Source organism: Rousettus aegyptiacus, unplaced genomic scaffold (genome assembly GCF_014176215.1).
Source record: "Rousettus aegyptiacus isolate mRouAeg1 unplaced genomic scaffold, mRouAeg1.p scaffold_m13_p_12, whole genome shotgun sequence".
Classification (NCBI taxonomy): Eukaryota; Metazoa; Chordata; class Mammalia; order Chiroptera; family Pteropodidae; genus Rousettus; species Rousettus aegyptiacus.
Genome location: NW_023416287.1, coordinates 73,964,622 through 73,982,246, shown reverse-complemented (window position 1 = coordinate 73,982,246; position 17,625 = coordinate 73,964,622). Strand labels below are relative to the sequence as shown.

Below are 17,625 nucleotides of genomic sequence, written 5' to 3'. Positions count from 1 at the left end.
CATTTTTTTCTTTAACTTTTAGCCTTAAATCCATCCGGAGTTTATTTGCAACACTTGGTGTTATTTTGTGAATGAAATGGAGCTCCAATGTTAATTTTCCAATATGGAGAATCAATTGTTGTGACACTGTATATCAAACAGTCCATACTTTGCCTACTTATTTGTAATCACCTCTGTTATGTACACCAAATTTCCAAAAAAATGCATGGGCTTCTTTCTGGACTTCCTAGTTTATTCCATTGGCCTCTGCATCCCTACACCTCTATCACCCTATTTTATCATGTGTTTTGATATCTGTGGTGTAAGTCCCCTCCTCTTTGCATTCTTTCTCAAAATTCTTTTGGCTACTCTCAGCCCTTTTTATTTTTATATGAATTTTTAAATTCACTTTTCTCAGTTTTATTGAGATATAATTGCCATACATAACTGTATACGTTTAAGGTATATGGCATCATGATTTAATTCATATGTTGTAAAATTTACATAAATTTAGAAGAATCTATTAATAAAATGCTTTTTTCCTGTCTCTTTCAGCAGGTACTTTTCTTCTACTCCATTCCTATTCCAAAGATTTAGGTTCCAGCTCCAACTCTGCCACCAAGTGGCTATCTGTTCTTGTGTGAGTCATCTAACGTCTCTTTAGTTTCCTCATCAATCAGATCTGCTTTGCCTACCTCACAGAGTTGCTGAGCTGATCAAATGAGGTAAGGACATGAGAACACTTTGGACAGTTAAAAATACTGAGGTAAAATAAAAAAGAGTTAAAAACAATAATCTGAGGACTGACCTAATACAAAATGTGCAAGTCAGACTATCATTTCCTCAGCTTTCTGCTTTCTCTACACTTCCTGATTCTCTTTTCTCCTCAAACTTCCAGGATTGTGAGACACAAAGGTCTTTCATTGGGGTAGACTTTTTATAATAATGTATTAGAGGCAACATGGATTCATAAGACTTGGACCCAATTTCAGACTTTAATTTTGCAACTTAAGGTAAGTCACTCAAACTCTTTGGATCTTGATTTATTCATCTTTACAAGGGACATAATAATTTCCCTTCCCCAAACCAGTACTGTGACATTAAAAAGAAATAATGTACATAGTAGTGTGTGGCAAATGTGAAGCCTTATAAGAATCAGAAGGCATTATTATTAGTATTCTTGATGATATTTATGTGTCAGAAAGGACTTACAAGAAGGCAATGATGTTTACTGTGTTGAAATTCTTTGCTCTCACCGCTTGAATCAAGGTATGTAGGAGAATCGTATCCGTTTGGCCTAAAGTATGGTTGACCCAGTACAGCGTCTACACAGTCTTCCAGAAAATGTAGGCAGTCTCTTTCTTAAATACCATTTCCTTTAGGCTTTGCAGCCTGGATATATGAAGTGGAGGTGGTTGGGAGTCTATAATGTCTCTCAGGACAACTAGGCAGAGCTGTTTTGGTGCAGGGATTGGGCTCAGCACTGATTAGAGAAAGTGAGAGCCTCAGGGGTTCAAAGGAGGGAACAAATTAGTCTTTATAATCTCCATGCAGATATCATTCCATTAGAATGAACATTAAGGTTGGCCCTGATGTTCTGTGAAAGGACTTCCCTTGGAGTGAGCATATGGAAAGTCTCTGCATCTTCCTTACCATTGCTACTCATATGTCTGGAGCATCTTTTACTCCTGTGCCAAAATCAGACTTGGGCTTGGGCCAAATGACATTTATAGGCCAGACGACACAAGACTGTAGCCCACCTGTCTAATCCAATATAGAACACTCTTTTCCTTGGCAATTAGGTTCTTGCCCTTTCCTCAGTTCTGTTGAAACAGGAATTTTTTTTTTCCTGTTTTCTAGCCACCTCCACAATTGATACTGGGCTCTGCTGTTCTGACCACCCGTCTCTGCTAGAAATTGCTGGGATCCTTCTAAGCCAATATCAACACTACCACCTCTGCCATTAGCCTTTGCCAATGTCCATTTTTTTCTGCTGTGATTTGTGCAGAGTCGTGGGATTTTGACCTGGGATTCGATTCTAATCCCCAGAACTCACAATCTGCCTTTTTTTTTTTTCCCCTCTAGGGTCCATGCTATGTCTGACTCAATCTCATTCCCCTATCCCCATGTGACCCTTGTCTGCTCTTGCTCCCAAGTTTGACTCTCTTTCTAGACCCTGTCTTGTCTAGCTTTACACTGTAGGTAAAGTACATGAGTATTTTCCTTCTGATTTGTAAGTTCTGAATTTAGGACCGCTTTGTAAAATTTGTCAGTCAGGTATTATTCCGAATGGATGACAGCTGACTTTGTTATTATTTTCTTCAAATGTGGACATGAAACTTAGGGATAGGTGCTCTGGTAGAAGCTGTGACTGTTTATTTAGATTCTCCTTCATTAATTAAGAGCAAATTCCTCTACTAATGGGAGTTGTCCTTGTCAAAAGAGAGCTGACTTGCCCAAGGTCATGACCCCTCTTGGGGTAGCCCACATCCTATTACTGCTTATGTGGCCATAGCAATTCGGGGGGAAAGAGTTTAAAAGCTCAGCCCCTTGTGACAACTCTGAAGGGCCAATTCCATTCTAGAGATCCTTATGGGGTCAGCTGAGGCTATGTGGCAATCCTGCAGCCCAGCTTCTCCCTCTGCCCATTCCTACCACATTACCTTCCCCTGCAGGTGTTCTCCTGAGAACATTCTTACTTCTGACAAACATATCCATCTAGAGTCAGATTCCTGGAGACTCTAACCTATAATGGGTATCCACAGTTATTTTATTGCTCAATGAATCAACTCTCTATTGACTTAGCATCTTCTTTCTCTGTAAATTTATCTACACTGTGGTAGGCAAAATAATGCCCATCTCACCCAAATGTGTCCACACCCTAATCTCCCTGAACCTGTAAATCTATTATCTACAATGGTTAAAGAAACTCTGCAGATGTAATTAAGGTTATTGACCTTGAGATAAGGAGATTATTTTAGACTATTCGAGTGGATCCCATCTAATCACATTGGTACTTAAAAGCAGAGAACTTTTCTTAGCTGTGATCAAAGATGTGACTACAGAAAAGGGATCAGAGAGATGCAATATTGCTGGCTTTGAAGATGGAGGAAAGAGCCTTAAACTAAGGAATGCGGGCAGCTTCTAGAAGCTGGAAAGGGCAAAGAAACCAATTCTCCCAGAGCCTCTAGAAAAGAATGCAGCACCACCGACACTTTGGTTTTAGCCCAATGAGACCCCTGTAAGACCTGCAGAACCATAAGATAATAAATGCTTTAAGCCACTAAAATTGTGGCAATTTGTTACAATAGAAAACTAATATATTTCTCTTAAGAGTTCATCTTAATACTTGTTCATGTTTTATGACCTTGAATGTGTCCTTCACCTGTATGAGCCTTAGTTTTTTTCATCTGTAAAATGGTTATTTTAGGTCACATATTTGCAAAAGCTCTTCCAATTTGACTAGATTCCCTACTTTGCAACATCTATATTTTCCTTCTAATGAGGCAGGTGTTCATTTGTCTTTTTGATGATTATACTGAGGCAAGCCTATTCGAGATTCTGCAGAAAGCAACAGATTGGTCATGCACCAGGGTTAGGAGTGACATATTCTTTCTCTTTGTCTGTCTGGCTCTTCTGGTCTGTCTTTATGTCAGTTTCTAAATTTCCCATAATTCCTCATGGCCACAGGAAAAATGCATCTCAGCTGGTGGACAATTTATGAACCACAGCCTGATGATTAATGGATCTGTCAATTTTTTTTTCTATACTAGTGGACCTGCAGGTACAACAAAAAAATTTTTTTTTTGTTATGTTGAAAATAATTCGTTAAAAGTTGTAGGTATTAAGCTTAGAGATGGGATCAAAGGTAGCAGTGTTCTGGCTGCTGGTGAAAGTTAATTCAGCCTTTAAGGACATCCGCCATTTTTAGGACTTAAAAAAGTCCTTAGCTATATTAATCTCTTAATACTATCTAGGAAAAACCTGAAAAAAAAGTCCTTAGCCTGATTATAGTTAGGAGTAAGTATCATGAAATGCCAATGTAATTAAAATAGACATAGCTGTTGTGGAAAAAAGAAACTGGACACTAAAATGAGATAAAAATAGAGCCTCATTTGGCCCCTTCTCCTTCCTAGTGGGAAACCAACGTAGTTGCCACTTGATTAACTACTGTGTTAAGGAAAGCCGAGCTGACCACAAAATAATAATGGCAACAGCATAGTGATAATGACGACTCTCTGCGACATTTATCTATGTTAAGCTTCTCAAAGCACTTTCTGTCTGTCCATTTGTTTGAGCCCCAAGTTCTCAGTATTTCCATAACAAAGTAGGGGAGGTAGATAGGGTGGGTATCATCTGCCTGATTTGACACACGAGGGCACTGCGATCTAAAGAACCTAAGTGACCCTCACGTCAACAGAGCAGTCAGCAGCAGGTCTGGGCCCAGGGGCTCCTCTCTACATGGAGACCCATGCCCACTACAGCTCATTGTTACTGTCAGTTGGAGTTGGCCAATGCAGGGTCAAACATGGTCTCCACAGACCGTATGCCGCCTACCAGAAACAGTTTTGTTTTGTTTTGTTTTGTTTTGTTTTGTTTTGTTTTTGTTTCTTGCTCTAGGTAGGAAGAATAAAGCTGCTAAGCAACTAGTCATTACAGCTGGCTGCAAAAAGGCCAAAGAGTTGAAGGGAGAAGAAAGAAAACCCAAAGAAACCTAGAGGTGGATTCCAGTCTGTCAGTTGCCTCACTAAGGTTGGTATGCTGACCAGTTGATGTCTCCAAATGTACCAGAGTGGAGGAAATTAGACCAACTAACTTCGAAGGAGATAAGGTAATCTGAGGCCAGTGGTGTAAAAAAGGAACAATCCTTAAAGGCATCCCTAACTCACCTGAACAACCTGAGAGGGCGAGAGCAGGTCTCCTCAATGATTCCGTTCCTTCCAACGAGATCCCATTTAACACTTGGTGTAGTGGTATCATTTCAACTTAAAAAACCTGGGTTTGAGAGTCAAGTGGTGGCTCTGACTGGGTTGTAATGTGATCTTGGTTGTTATTACTTAGCCTCCATGAGGCTCAGTTCTCTCTTATGAATTGGGTGTGAAAATAGTCTCTTTTCCACTTTATGAGGGTGCCATGAGAGTCAAATACCTAAATGTAAAGCGCTGTAGAGAAGAGATATTATGATTTTATTATTGGTGACAGTACTAATCATTGTAATTGTGGCCTGATAGTAACAACGATATTACAAGAACCAGCAATTGTGGTAGTGTTTGGCAAGGCATTTCTGAGGTTATTCATCATATGTGGGTACTTACTGGAGACGTCACTCATGTTTTGAGATAATGTGTACCATGATTATTTCTTTGGGTACACCAACACTAAGAGGTAGATTCTATTATTATCATTTGGCACAATAAGAAACTAAAGCTGGGAGAGAGAGAGAGAGAGAGAGAGAGAGAGAGAGAGAGAGAGAGAGAGAGAGAGAGAGAGAGAGAGAGAGTATGTGTATGTGTGTGTGTGTGTGTTAGTTTGAAGGCTGATATCTTGAGATCTCAGTGAATTTTATGGGTTTTCAGCACCGGCAGGCACTTCAGTGTAGACTGACACTGAGTCCTTAAAGACTTATTATCACTGGCTTGTTGCCTTAACCATGAGAAGTTTGGTATCTTATAGGGCAGAATGATTCACTATTCAATAATTCATTAATAAGTAAACTAATCTCCGCTCTGGGGTGGATGTATGAATGCCCACTAAGAATTTTCTCAGTAAGAACTTTCTGACACTATTTTTCCTGACTAAGCCCATAATGTATTTCCCCTACCACAGAGTGGAGTTGTTTGGAAGTGACTGGCAACCAGAGACTAACTTGAGGTCTCTTTCATCAAGGTGAGTCCCATGTGACTAGTTCTTTTCAATGGGGTGGGATGTGTATCAATTGTGGGTCATGGTAGGGTAGAAAATGGGTGTGTCATCTTTCTCCTCCTTGTCAACAAAGTGAATGCAGAAGATTCAGCATAAAAATTAGAGGCCCTAGAAGACAGTGAAGCCACAAGATAGAAGGCACCTGGATTTCTGAACCACTGCTTAGATAAACATCCATGTGGGCTTTATATGAGGAAAAAGTGATCTATTGTTAATGAAATAGGAGGTTAACAGTAAATATGTTAAGGTATCAGATCATAGAGTGCAGAGATACAAGTACAGGCTTGAACTAAATGTTTCCATTGCTTAGGCTACCACATAGCTTATAGTCAAATATTAAGAAAGTATGTTAGTTATGACCTAGAGGCCTGCTTGTAAAGCAATTTTCAGAAAGAACATTTAAAGGTATACTTTGCTTGAGATAATACAAAATATAGCTAGTTAAGCACCAAATAATGATAACTTAAATAATAACAAAGGTGACCAGATGTTTAGTTTCTGCCTTTCACTATAAAGAGAACATCACTGATTCACAAATATGAGATATTTTGCAGAATCTTGGTTCCCCAACCCAGTTAAATCACCCTACCACAGTGACAAAAGCACCAGACAAGATGACGTCAGAAACTGAATCAAACTAAAGAAAACCATGGAAACTTACACAGGAACTAACAGATCAGCTTTATCCTTGACCCTTAACATCTAACCCACAATCTCTACCTTTAAAAACTCTTGATTAAAAACCATAGGGGAGTTTAGATTTTGAGTGCCCACTCACCGTTCTCCTGGCCTGGTGCCTTGCCAATAAATTCTTTCAATTTCTCCACTGCAAAAGTCAGCGTTTGGTGTTCAGCTCTGCTGTGTGTCGAGTGAGCACCCCTTTTTGGTTCAGTTACATTAAACCACCAAGGTTTGAGTGTTGCCTCTTACACCAGGTACTGTACTGTAGAGTCCAATAGAAAGAGATCCACCCGTATTTCAGACCCGATTCTAGCCCTGCCACCTTGGAAACTATTGCCTTCTCCATGAGTACCAGCTCACCCAGCCTAAGCAGCTTTCATTGTGTTCTATATAGGTGTAGAACAGCTGTCTGCTTGTCAAGCAACTGAAAATCTATGTTTGGTGAAACTGTAGTTTTCATTAGTAAGTGACCTTAAGATAACATTTACATTGCTAGAGAAATTATTCCAACCCTGAACCAGAGGCATCCGAGCTCAGGCCCTCCTGGTGGCATGAGGCAGGGAAACTAATGAAATGTGAGGGTTATTAATGGCTTCATCTTCTTGCTCACCCATCCTCTCTCTTTTTTCAAACTTGGAAACATGTTCAGCAGTGTTAGATTTGTCCAGCTATTTTTGACACATAAACAGAACCTATCCTTTTAGAGTTTTGCAGAGAAGATGGCCATCTGATCATGCTAGTTTGTGGTCTAGAAGCAACCAGAATTGAGATAGAAAGACATTGGCTCAAGGGAAGAATATCATTATGGGACCTAGTCCCCCCAGGTCAATCGTAGTTCCCATATAATCCTAGTGACCTCAAAGGGAAAAACAATTTTAGTTTTTCATGGTAGCATTTTGGGTGACAAGAGTTGTTTTAGAAGACACGAACACAATGACAAGTTTTAGAATATACTCACAATTTCCTTGGTCACAGAAGGATCAATAGATTGTATAAAAAATCTTGTGAACTTCTATTTTGTTGACTTCAAGTAGTAAGAAATAGTCCTGTAAATATGGACAGTCAGAAGTAAGAAATCTAGAAGATTTAAATTGCTTTGTTTTTAAACTAATAACACTTATTCTTTTTTAAAAATAGTAAACAATACATGTTTATTTTAGAAAAAGTAGAAAAAACAGATTAAGAAATAGGACATAAAAGTCATTTGTCATCTCACCATCCAGGTATAAGCACTGTTAACCCATGGAACCCTTAGAGATGGTTTCATGAATATTTATGTATACATGGATATATTTTTTCTGTTGCTTTTAGCTTATAAAACTGGGATCATACTGTACATACTGTTTTATGACCTGCTTTTCTTAATTGAATACAATGTCACGTATACCTGTTGTCAATAAATAAACTTCAGCAGTATGGTAGACTTCCAAGATGGTTCCTGATGATCCCCACCCTCTGGTGTCCTGACCGTTATGTAATTACTTCCCCTGGCATATGGACTGGACCCCCAACTTACTTCTAACTAATAAAATAAAATATTAGAAGGCGATGAGATGTCAGTTCTGACACTGGGTTACAAAGAGTCAGGCTGCTGTCTTGCTCACCCTCTCCTGCTCTCTGGCTTGCTTTCTGTGATGAAGCCAATTGCTATGCTATGGGCTGCACTACAGAAAGAAGGGCAGTGGAACTGGGGCAAGGAACTGAGAAAGACCTCCAACCAGCAGGCCTGGAGGAACTGAATCCTGCCAGCAACAACATAAATGAGCCTGAAAGTGGATCCTCTCCAAGTTAAGCCTTGAGATGATTCAAACACCTTGATTGTAGCCCATGGGAGACCCCAAGTCAAAGGATCCAACTCAGCCATACCCACAGACTCCTGACCCGTGGAAACCGTGAGGCGATATACATTTGTTGTGTTAAGCTGCTAAGTTTTGGAGAAATGTAGCCATAGATATCAACACAGTTTTTAATAGCTGTTTATTATTCCAGCATAAAGTTGTACCATAATTTCTTCAATCTTTTATTGCTGTGCGTTTCGGTGTTTTATTTTATTTGTTTTACTATTATAAACAGGGCTGCTATGAATGTCATTGTAGCTAAATCTTGGTACATGATCTTCATTCTTTCGTAAGGATAAATTCCTTGGAGTGAAATGGCTCGATTTTAAAGGGTTTGCATCTTTTAAGGCTTTCGAGACGCTATTTCTCAAGTGCTTTCTGGTAGGATTGTACCCATTTACACCCCTGCTGGTTGTAGTTTTCAGTGGCCGCTGGCCCACACCAAAGAGCTCATATTTCTGAAGCATACTTTTGGTTAATTTCAACCACTCTGTCTTGAGCTGTGTCTCCATGAAACCAGTCACAAACAAAACCAAACACAAACACAAAAACCTAAGAATGAAGTCTAAAGTTGAATCTTCAAAACTACTAGATAATTTGAGTGTAAACAGTTTATTCAAAGTACTATTGTTTTGAAATCAGTTAGATGACTTCGACTCCCCTCAAGTTGTTATTGTTATCTTTCAGTGAGCACTGAACTTCTGAAAATATGACAATGCTCATAGCCCCAAGGACTTTGAGAAGGAAAACAACAACACTGGTGAAAGTAAACATAATAGTCTATTTTGAAAATCTTAGCGTCTTTCTGTCACACAAAGGATTTTCGATAGATTCAACTTTTTAAATTACCAGGCTGGATGGACTGATTTTAATATATTCCAATGGAAAGAGAACCACCAGCATTTCAGACCTGGTTCTAATGCCCTGCCATCTTGGAAACTATTGCCTTCCCCATGAGTACCAGCTCGCCCATCCTAAGCAGCTTTCAGTGTGTTCTACATAGGCATAGAACTGCTGTCCCCATATTTTTGGGGGAAAAATTTTGCCTATATAGATACCACCTCCATTTCCAATTTGCAGCTTCACTGTTGGGGAAGAATGAATATTTTAATGAATGCTATATATTTTAACAGGCTCTGAACCCTGCAGTTGGTTTAAGCTAAGGGTGCAATTTTAGACATCTAAATAAGTAAATAAATGAGGAAGAAAATCCATGTTAATTGCAGTAATTTGCGGTACTTTCAAATTCTTAATTAAGAAATAAAATAGGATTCATTATCCATGCCCACTGTAGATGGCATACATAGATCACCATTATGACCAGACACAGGACCTGAAGTTATTGCCATAAATGAAATAGCAGAGAGAAATCACTGGTGCATGACTAGCCAAAACGTGCAGGCACAAAGAAAGAAGAAAGAGGGCCGCACAAAATGCCAATCCTCCATAAATGCTCTTCTTTCTGACGTGGGGATTGTGTTATCCCAAAATGTCTCTCCTGAGCCTGGAGTCCTGCTCCTCCTCCTAATCTTTGGGATAAGTTTTCCCTCAAGCCTCATACAATACTTCCTTGAACCTGTCTGGCCACTCTGACTTTTTCCCAATCACCTGCCCGGATCATTTACGTGCCTGGACTTCAAGTCCTTGCCTGGCTCATTCTCTTGGTGAGTCCTAATCTTATTCTACAAAGGTGGAAAGAAAATAAATTTTCTTATAACTAGAGGCATTCCAACTCACACTGCCTTTTGAAAATTAAGCATTAAATTAAACTAGGAAGAATATATAATTTATCAAACAAAAGTCACTTTTGACTGGGACAAATACTTAATTGGACAGGACACCAGACATGAAATAGGACTGTTTCAGACAGATCAGGATGCTTGGTGGCCCCAGTGAAAACCCATCCAGGACCCTAGAGCAGGGCTAGGGTCAGCATGGGCATAGGTTTTCTGGCAGGTAAAGGAGAATTCCGCTTTGGTGATGTGTGCTGTAGGGGTAATATTGATAGATGTCTGGAAGAAAGAGCACTGAAGGTCCTGGCTGTGGGCAGAGACAGCTGGTCATTGTGCTTTTGTTAGGAATACTAGCTTGGACTGCAGTATGCCTCTCCCTGGCCCTCTATTTCCTGCCGTCCTATCCATCTTAGTCTTGGACGCTGCACAGACACTCCATGGGCAGTCGGCATGTCTGTGGACCCTGTCTGTTGATGTGGGTGGTGTGAGCAAGTACTTGCTGTCTGCTCAGCAGTGAGAAGGGTACAGAGCATGAGCAAGTTGGAGGAGTTTGAGAGACCGGAGACAAAAGAAAAAAAAATTAAGGAAATCGTCCACTGAAGATCTCTAAAAGAAACAAGGAATCTTATCTGGGAGTAGACATTTAAGTATTTTGAGTAAAATGAGTGTCCATATCTCATGGTGTCCTTGCAAAGGACCCTTCCTCCTGGATGAAAATGGATGGAGTCTTGACCACTGTAGCAAGAGCCTGTTGCTGTGGGAAATGTGAACAGTTTTCTCCATTTTTAACCAAAACAGGGTGCAGAATGGGCTCATTCTGTCTTTAGTTTTTTGATGATTTATGGTAAAGAAAATACAGAGCTTTTCCAATTTTGGAAATAAGCCAAGGAGAAACAAATTCAAAATGCATTCATAAATATTGAAGCTAGGCAGTAGACCAGAAAGACTAAATGTCCACTATCTAAAATGTTCCTATAACATTAACTGTTTTGTGTCCACTAGATACTCTGGCTTTACACAGATAGTGAGTGACAGCAGGTTGCTAAAAAGTATAATGAAAGTTGGGAGAAAAGTGAGCAGAAGATCTCTGAACCATGAGAAGTATCCTGGGAAATATGCCTTGCTATGCTGTTGCAAGTAGGAACCAGGAGAATTAGTTGCTGAAGTTCTTTTGAAGAGAGACCTTGAATGTAGTTATATCTCAGCTATCACTCTTGAGAATTGTTCATTCTTCTATTTATTCATTTCATTTAATAAGTATATATTGAGCATCTTCTTTTTCCCAGATATAGTATTAGGTGCTGGAGATGCAGAGAAACAAGACAGTGGTTTACAGCCTTTTAAAAGGGACTTCTACTTTTTAAGATAGCAGTATTAAGACAGTCCTGCCCGTTTCTTTCTGAACTCATTCCAAAACAACAAGGAAAATGAAAAACGGTAATGTAAACTTCACGTTTGTTGAGAAAGGGCTACCAAATGCAATGAAGGTCCATCCAGGGGCAGGTAGATATTGAAAGATGTTTGTTGCCAGACACCTCAAACAAGGCTGGCAGAGCACAGAGTTCATCAAAGAAGGAAGAACCAACACCATCTCTATGAGAACAACTGGTTTACAGTGAATGAGCTGTCTGTGAGACCATCCCTGGACTCTGTTTGGCTTCACTAGGGGTGGCGGGGGGTGGTGTAGGCGTGCCATCACTGCAGGAAGCAGTCTGTTGGGGAGGCAGACTGGAGCAAATAGGTTCAGTACTAATCAGTCCTGCAACTGCCAATCTCTTCTTTTTTTCTGGGAAGAAGTCAAGTCTAAATCAACATGTATACACATGCATGTGTGTCACAAGGTGCATTTCTGTAAATGAAAGACTCTCAGCTGGATGGTATCAAGGCCTGGCCCCAGCTCTACAAATGTTCTGCAAAACAACTATTTAAGAATGAGCTGATCTCAGTCAAATATGAGTCAGAATAAAAAAAAAAAAAAAGAAACATCAGAAGCACTCTACAAAGATGCTTCAAGAAAAGAAGGTAATGATTAGAGAAAACAAATAGACAAAGAACACATAACCAGATTGTGTTGCTATGGAGTTAAAGGAAACTGCCAAGTAAATGAGCATAGACAAACAACAACAACAACAAAAACAAAAACCTTAATGAAAAAGATTACTTATATAAAATAAGAGCTCAAGGAAGAAATGTCAAGACAACTGAAAGAGACAAAAAAAAAAAATGAGCTGTCAGAGCTTAGGAAAGAAGTGGGCGAGAAATATAATGTCATCACAAAAATTAGGGTGCCGTCAGAGGCAACAAAAAGATAAATTAGACACTGCTCAGAATAAAAAAGTGGGCTTAAGAACAGGATTAATAAAGTGAGTAAAACAATGAAAATGAATAGTTAAAAAGGATTGGAAAAAGAACACAATAGCTATAGAAGATGAAATAGATCTGATAGACTGATGCATACATGTAAATAGACCAAGAGAGCTTGATGGAGAGTATTAACAAAAATAGAATAAAAAATTTATTTGAAAAATATAGTTACAAAACATTTTCCAAAAATAAGATATTTAAATCTACATACAAAAAACCCCTCAAACCTGACAAAAACCAAAACATAAATTATGTCTGAATAAGCTGATACAGGACTACCAAGGTGGAGAAAGACTCTTACCATTCAAACAAACAAAAATCAAAACAAACAATCTGAAACAAAACCAAAACCAAATTGCTTTCCTAAGGGAGAAAACTTAGGTCGGTTTCAGAGTTATCCATAGCAACGTGCCATGCCCAAGGCATCATTAAGAACCAAATAAAAAAACATTAAAAAAATTTATACTCAAATCTTTGTTCAAGTGCTAATGCTGCACTAAACATCTAATGACCCAGAAAATGTGGTTATCAGGATCTTGTCTAGAATAAACTAGTGGCCGAACTTTAATCAATAAATAGAGAATGGAGAAAGTATGGCAGAAAGACTGATGCTGAATTTTTAACAATTTATTTTAGGATTACCACAAAAAACTTGTTGCAATTATGGTTAGAGAAAATAATGTAAACAGTAATGAACTATAACAACATGAAAAACATTGAAACTAGAAAAATTTAGAAGAAGGGAGAGAGAAGGCGGGAGGTAGCCAAGAGTCAAAAGGTACCTCTTAGGGCTAATGAACCAACTAATGGGAATATATATAGATTAAAAATTATGAAGTTAAGATTAGCAGAATTATTATCATCCTATCATTATCACCATCATTATCACCACTATTAACTAAAATTGGGTAAAACAAGAAAATGAGAGGTGGGAGAAGAAGTGTATAAATTTTATCATCTCGCAGAGCTAGCAATTAACAGCTACTAAGGGTACGGAGGAATAAATATATTTAGTATTATAAAGGTAATCACTTAAAGAAAGAAAAAATATTAAAACTTTCTAAACCATCACTATGAACCCACACATATACCAAATTAAAAAAAAAACAAAGATATAAAGTGAAATAAAAGCAGAAAGCATATGATGTTAAGACCAAATTCAAGCTTATCTATCATAATAAAAAGTAAAAAGTAAAAATGTATAATCAAAAGAAACAGATTCTCAGTTTAAATTATAAAGCAGAAAAACCAAGAATATGTTATGTACAAGAAACAGAAAACAAAGTGAATGGAAAGTTGAAAATAAAAGGATGGGCAAAGTCCTAAATGATGAAGGCAAACAAGCAAACAAAACAAAAGCAACAAAAACTACAGATCCCAAGTTTAATATCAGACGTGCATCAGACGAGGTTGAATTCAGGGCACAAAAAACTAAATGATGCAAAGATGGGAATTTTATTGCAAACGGCAATAATGCTCTAAATATGGTGAGTATTTATGAACCAAAAAACATAGCAGTAACATTTATTAAGCTGAAAGGTAGTGTATACAAAAGTAAAGGCAGAAATGTATGAATAGTAAGAGACTAATATAATTCTCTCAGTTCAGAGTAATCAGAGAATGCTTGCAGAGTCATGTTACACTTCATTCGGGAAGTTATCAATACTTTCCAACTCCCTCTATGTGCACAAACAGCTACAAGAAAATCTGCCAGTGTCTCTCCCTTGCTGTAAAGCCTTCTATAGCACACCATACCCACTGCATAAAGTTCAAGTTCCTGGGCAATTTGGCCCCTGCCTACATCTCCAGCCTTCCCCTACTCTTCATTTGTTTGGAGACATCCCCACAATCAGGGGGTCTCTTTTCCACATCTCTTTGCCTTTGCCTTGTCTAATGCTGTTTTCTCTTTCTGGATGATCTTCACTCCCTCTGACAGCAGGTGGACTTAACCTCTAAGATTTCATAAACATATTACTTTCCTGGGAAGCCTCTTTTGCCTTCAACCTCTCCAGGTACAGGACACATTTATTGTTATATGTTAGTACATGTTTACACCTCCCAGTAACTAACCCGGTTCTTTGTTTCGTATCATCTCTCACTCCCCACATGAAGTTAGAGACTAAGTCCTGCCATCTCTACCCCTGTTAGTTTTCATTCCCTCTGCGACCATCTGACCATCATCCCCTGCATTCCTGAGCTCCACTTCTCTGTGTATTTTGACACCAGCGTCACCCTCTCCTGCTGATTCAGCATTTAGCACCTGCAAGCCACCTCTTCAAAGCACCACTGGCCAAGCCAGCTCCTCTGCTCCAAGGTCTCCAATGGGCTCCCTTTCCTTTATGATCAGTTCCTTCATCTGATGTCAAGCCTTTCTGTAACTGGACTTAGGTCCGTTCCAAAACGACTGCCTATCGCTCGCATCTTATCTGTTCTATCCACACCGACGACCCCTCCAGCCCTGCCATGCACTTACGCTAACGCTGTGGCCTTCTGGACCTGCACCGGATGTTCCTCATGCTCTCTCCCCTTCTCACTGCTCCCCTATCCAAACCCTGCTTCCCTTTCCAAGTCCTGCTTCAAGAATAGCTGCAAGGCCGACCTTCCCTGGTCCACCAGTCCATGGAGCTCTACTCTGAGCTCTTTTGACTTATATTATCAACATCCCAGCTTGGCTTTTATCGTAATTCATGTTATGAGTTGCATTTATTTATGCATGCTTATCTCATTTGATATACTGTAAGCCTCAGGAATGCCACTTTAGGCTTCTTCTACATTATCCTCAACATCTTGCAACAGACTGAGAATACAGCATGTGCTCAGCAATTACATATGCTTTTTAAGGAATACAGAATCTTTTGCTCCCATCTATGTCATTTAGCGGGATGCCAACTCACCTGAGTCCTAAGCCTTAAACAGCCTCCTTCATTGTCTCCTTTCTTCTGGGGTTACAGTGACCCAATTTCTGTCATTTCCTAATTATGTCACATAACCTAATTAATTACAATAGGGTTCCTTCATATTTTAAAAACCGCTTTTCCATTCACCGTCTCCGTGGACCCTCACACGATACTGTGTTGTGTGTGAGGTGATTGTCAGCTCATCATATAAATGGGGAAATCAAGTCAGTGTGTCACTGATTTAAGTGAGACCAGACCCCCAGCATATGCTTTCAGTCCAATTCTTTACATCAGAGCAAGCTGTGTCACTTCTCTAAGTTTCTAGATTCTCTCTGGAAGTCTGAATGTGTGTTTTTAAAACACTGATTTTTGTTAAAATTTTCTTTATTTTGCTTTTGATTTCTCCTTCCTCGTGAAGATGCTGCCCTCTCTCCTGATGCTAAGTATTCTTTTTCTTTCTTGAATGATAGCCCACTTGGTCCCCCTTCAGTTCTCTTCGCTTGAGTTTCCACTTAGCCCTGTGGTCCCCTGGAGAACCATTCTGGCTTAATGCCTCCTGCATCCTTTCAAATTGTTCTTGTTCCTCGGCTCGGGATTTCCTGCAGGGCTGGCCTTCTCAGCTAATGAAGAGCCTCTAGCTAAAGGCACTGTTCCTGACTAAGTTTACCAATCCTGCTGGGAGGTGGGGGTGGTGGCTGGGAGAGGAAATGGCAGTCCTACCTTGATGCTCTGGGATCACAGGCAGGAGGCTCTACTAATGCAGCTCTAGTGAGTCCTGGAACTTGCTGGTACCTGGTTTTGTTTTAAATGACCCTGCTCTCCCCATATTTCCAGCAATGTATCTTTGAAATAATCCACTTTACCTTCCTCTAGGAAAGCTCCTTCATATTGTTTTTTCTTTCTCTTAATTGTTCAATGGTATCACTTTATAATTTGTGGGGGTGGCGTGGAGGAGTAATATCTATGCCTCAGGCATAATTGAGTGAGTGATCTTTTATTACATATTTTGGAGAAATGTTGGGGCACCACTCAGCATAATTGTCCAGTAAGTAGAGTGGGTTTTAAGTTATCACAAAACTAGTAGCAGATATCTATTATTTTTGTTCCCCTGCTGTCTCAACTAGCTATAAAGGCGAACAGGTAACCCAGCATCACAGAAACTCATCTCCTTGGCTATCAGATTGGCCCCAGGGGTGAGCATGCAACCCAAGCTGGGCCAGCCAGAGTCCTTTCTATGAGTTTCAAAGAGAAGCTAGACAGAGCAGGATGACTTTCATAGGTGGCTATCGAACTGTCAGTTTATAAAGCTATAGGGGCTGATGGCAAATCATCAACAACAGCCAATCTGAAGAAATGACATAACTTCCACAGAGAAACATAAACGAAGATCGAGGGATGGATGGCATTAAAATCTCCAACTCTAGTTATTCATGAGGCCAGCTCCCACCTGGTTTTCCAGGAGTTTGACTACACGAGCCTATATATATCACCTTTTATGCTTAAGCTAGTTTAATTTGTTAATTGCGACCAAGAGAATCCTGGCTAATGTAACCCTTCTGTCTGTGACTTCTGTCATAGCTCCCAGATGCTCGTACTGTCCCTCAGCTGCCCAAGACCAGGTTTTTGAACACAGGAGCCCTGGGAGCTCCTAGAAGGGTGATTCCTGCTTGCTCATGAACTCTCGAAATCCCACCCACAAGGACATTGTCTCATCATCAGTAGGTAAGGCACAAAATGCATGTGTCCCTGCAAGAATTAGAGCTCCACGAGGCAGGGAACTCTGCCTGCTTTGTTCACTGATGTGCTCATCTGTCTGTGAAAACCTAGTCACATAGTGAGGTACATGATGAATATTTGTTGAATGAAAGAATCAGTGAATGTGGCCATTCATTCATTCATGGGGCCACACAGAGGGATGAGGTCTCTCTCTTTCTCTCTCTTTTTTTGCTTAGACATCTTCAGTCATTGCCCACTGCATCCTGAATTTAACCGTCTCCTCAGTCCAACCTCAACCGACCTGTCTAGCTTTGTCCCTTCCTGCTTCCTACTTGTTCGAAGAGCCTCCTAGTGTGAAGTAGGAGATAAATTAACCTGACTGTGGCCTATTTCTGTGGCCTGTGTGTCTTTGCTTGGGAAATTCCATCCATCTGGAAGGCACCTTCTCTTTGTACTTCACAACCTCGCATTTTGAACTCACGCCTCAAGTCCTGG

The 17,625-nt window shown here is 39.8% G+C and overlaps 1 protein-coding gene across 3 annotated transcripts in view; it reads right to left on the bottom strand.

Annotated features, from left to right (window-relative positions):
* SLC14A2 (solute carrier family 14 member 2) overlaps window positions 1-17,625 on the bottom strand; it is a 318,969-nt gene that overhangs the window by 167,592 nt on the left and 133,752 nt on the right. For all 3 annotated transcript variants that reach the window (XM_036230000.1, XM_036230001.1, XM_036230002.1), the window contains exon 2: window positions 7,541-7,628. The gene's annotated coding sequence lies outside the window, so the exon portion shown is untranslated. The remainder of the gene's footprint in view (window positions 1-7,540; window positions 7,629-17,625) is intronic.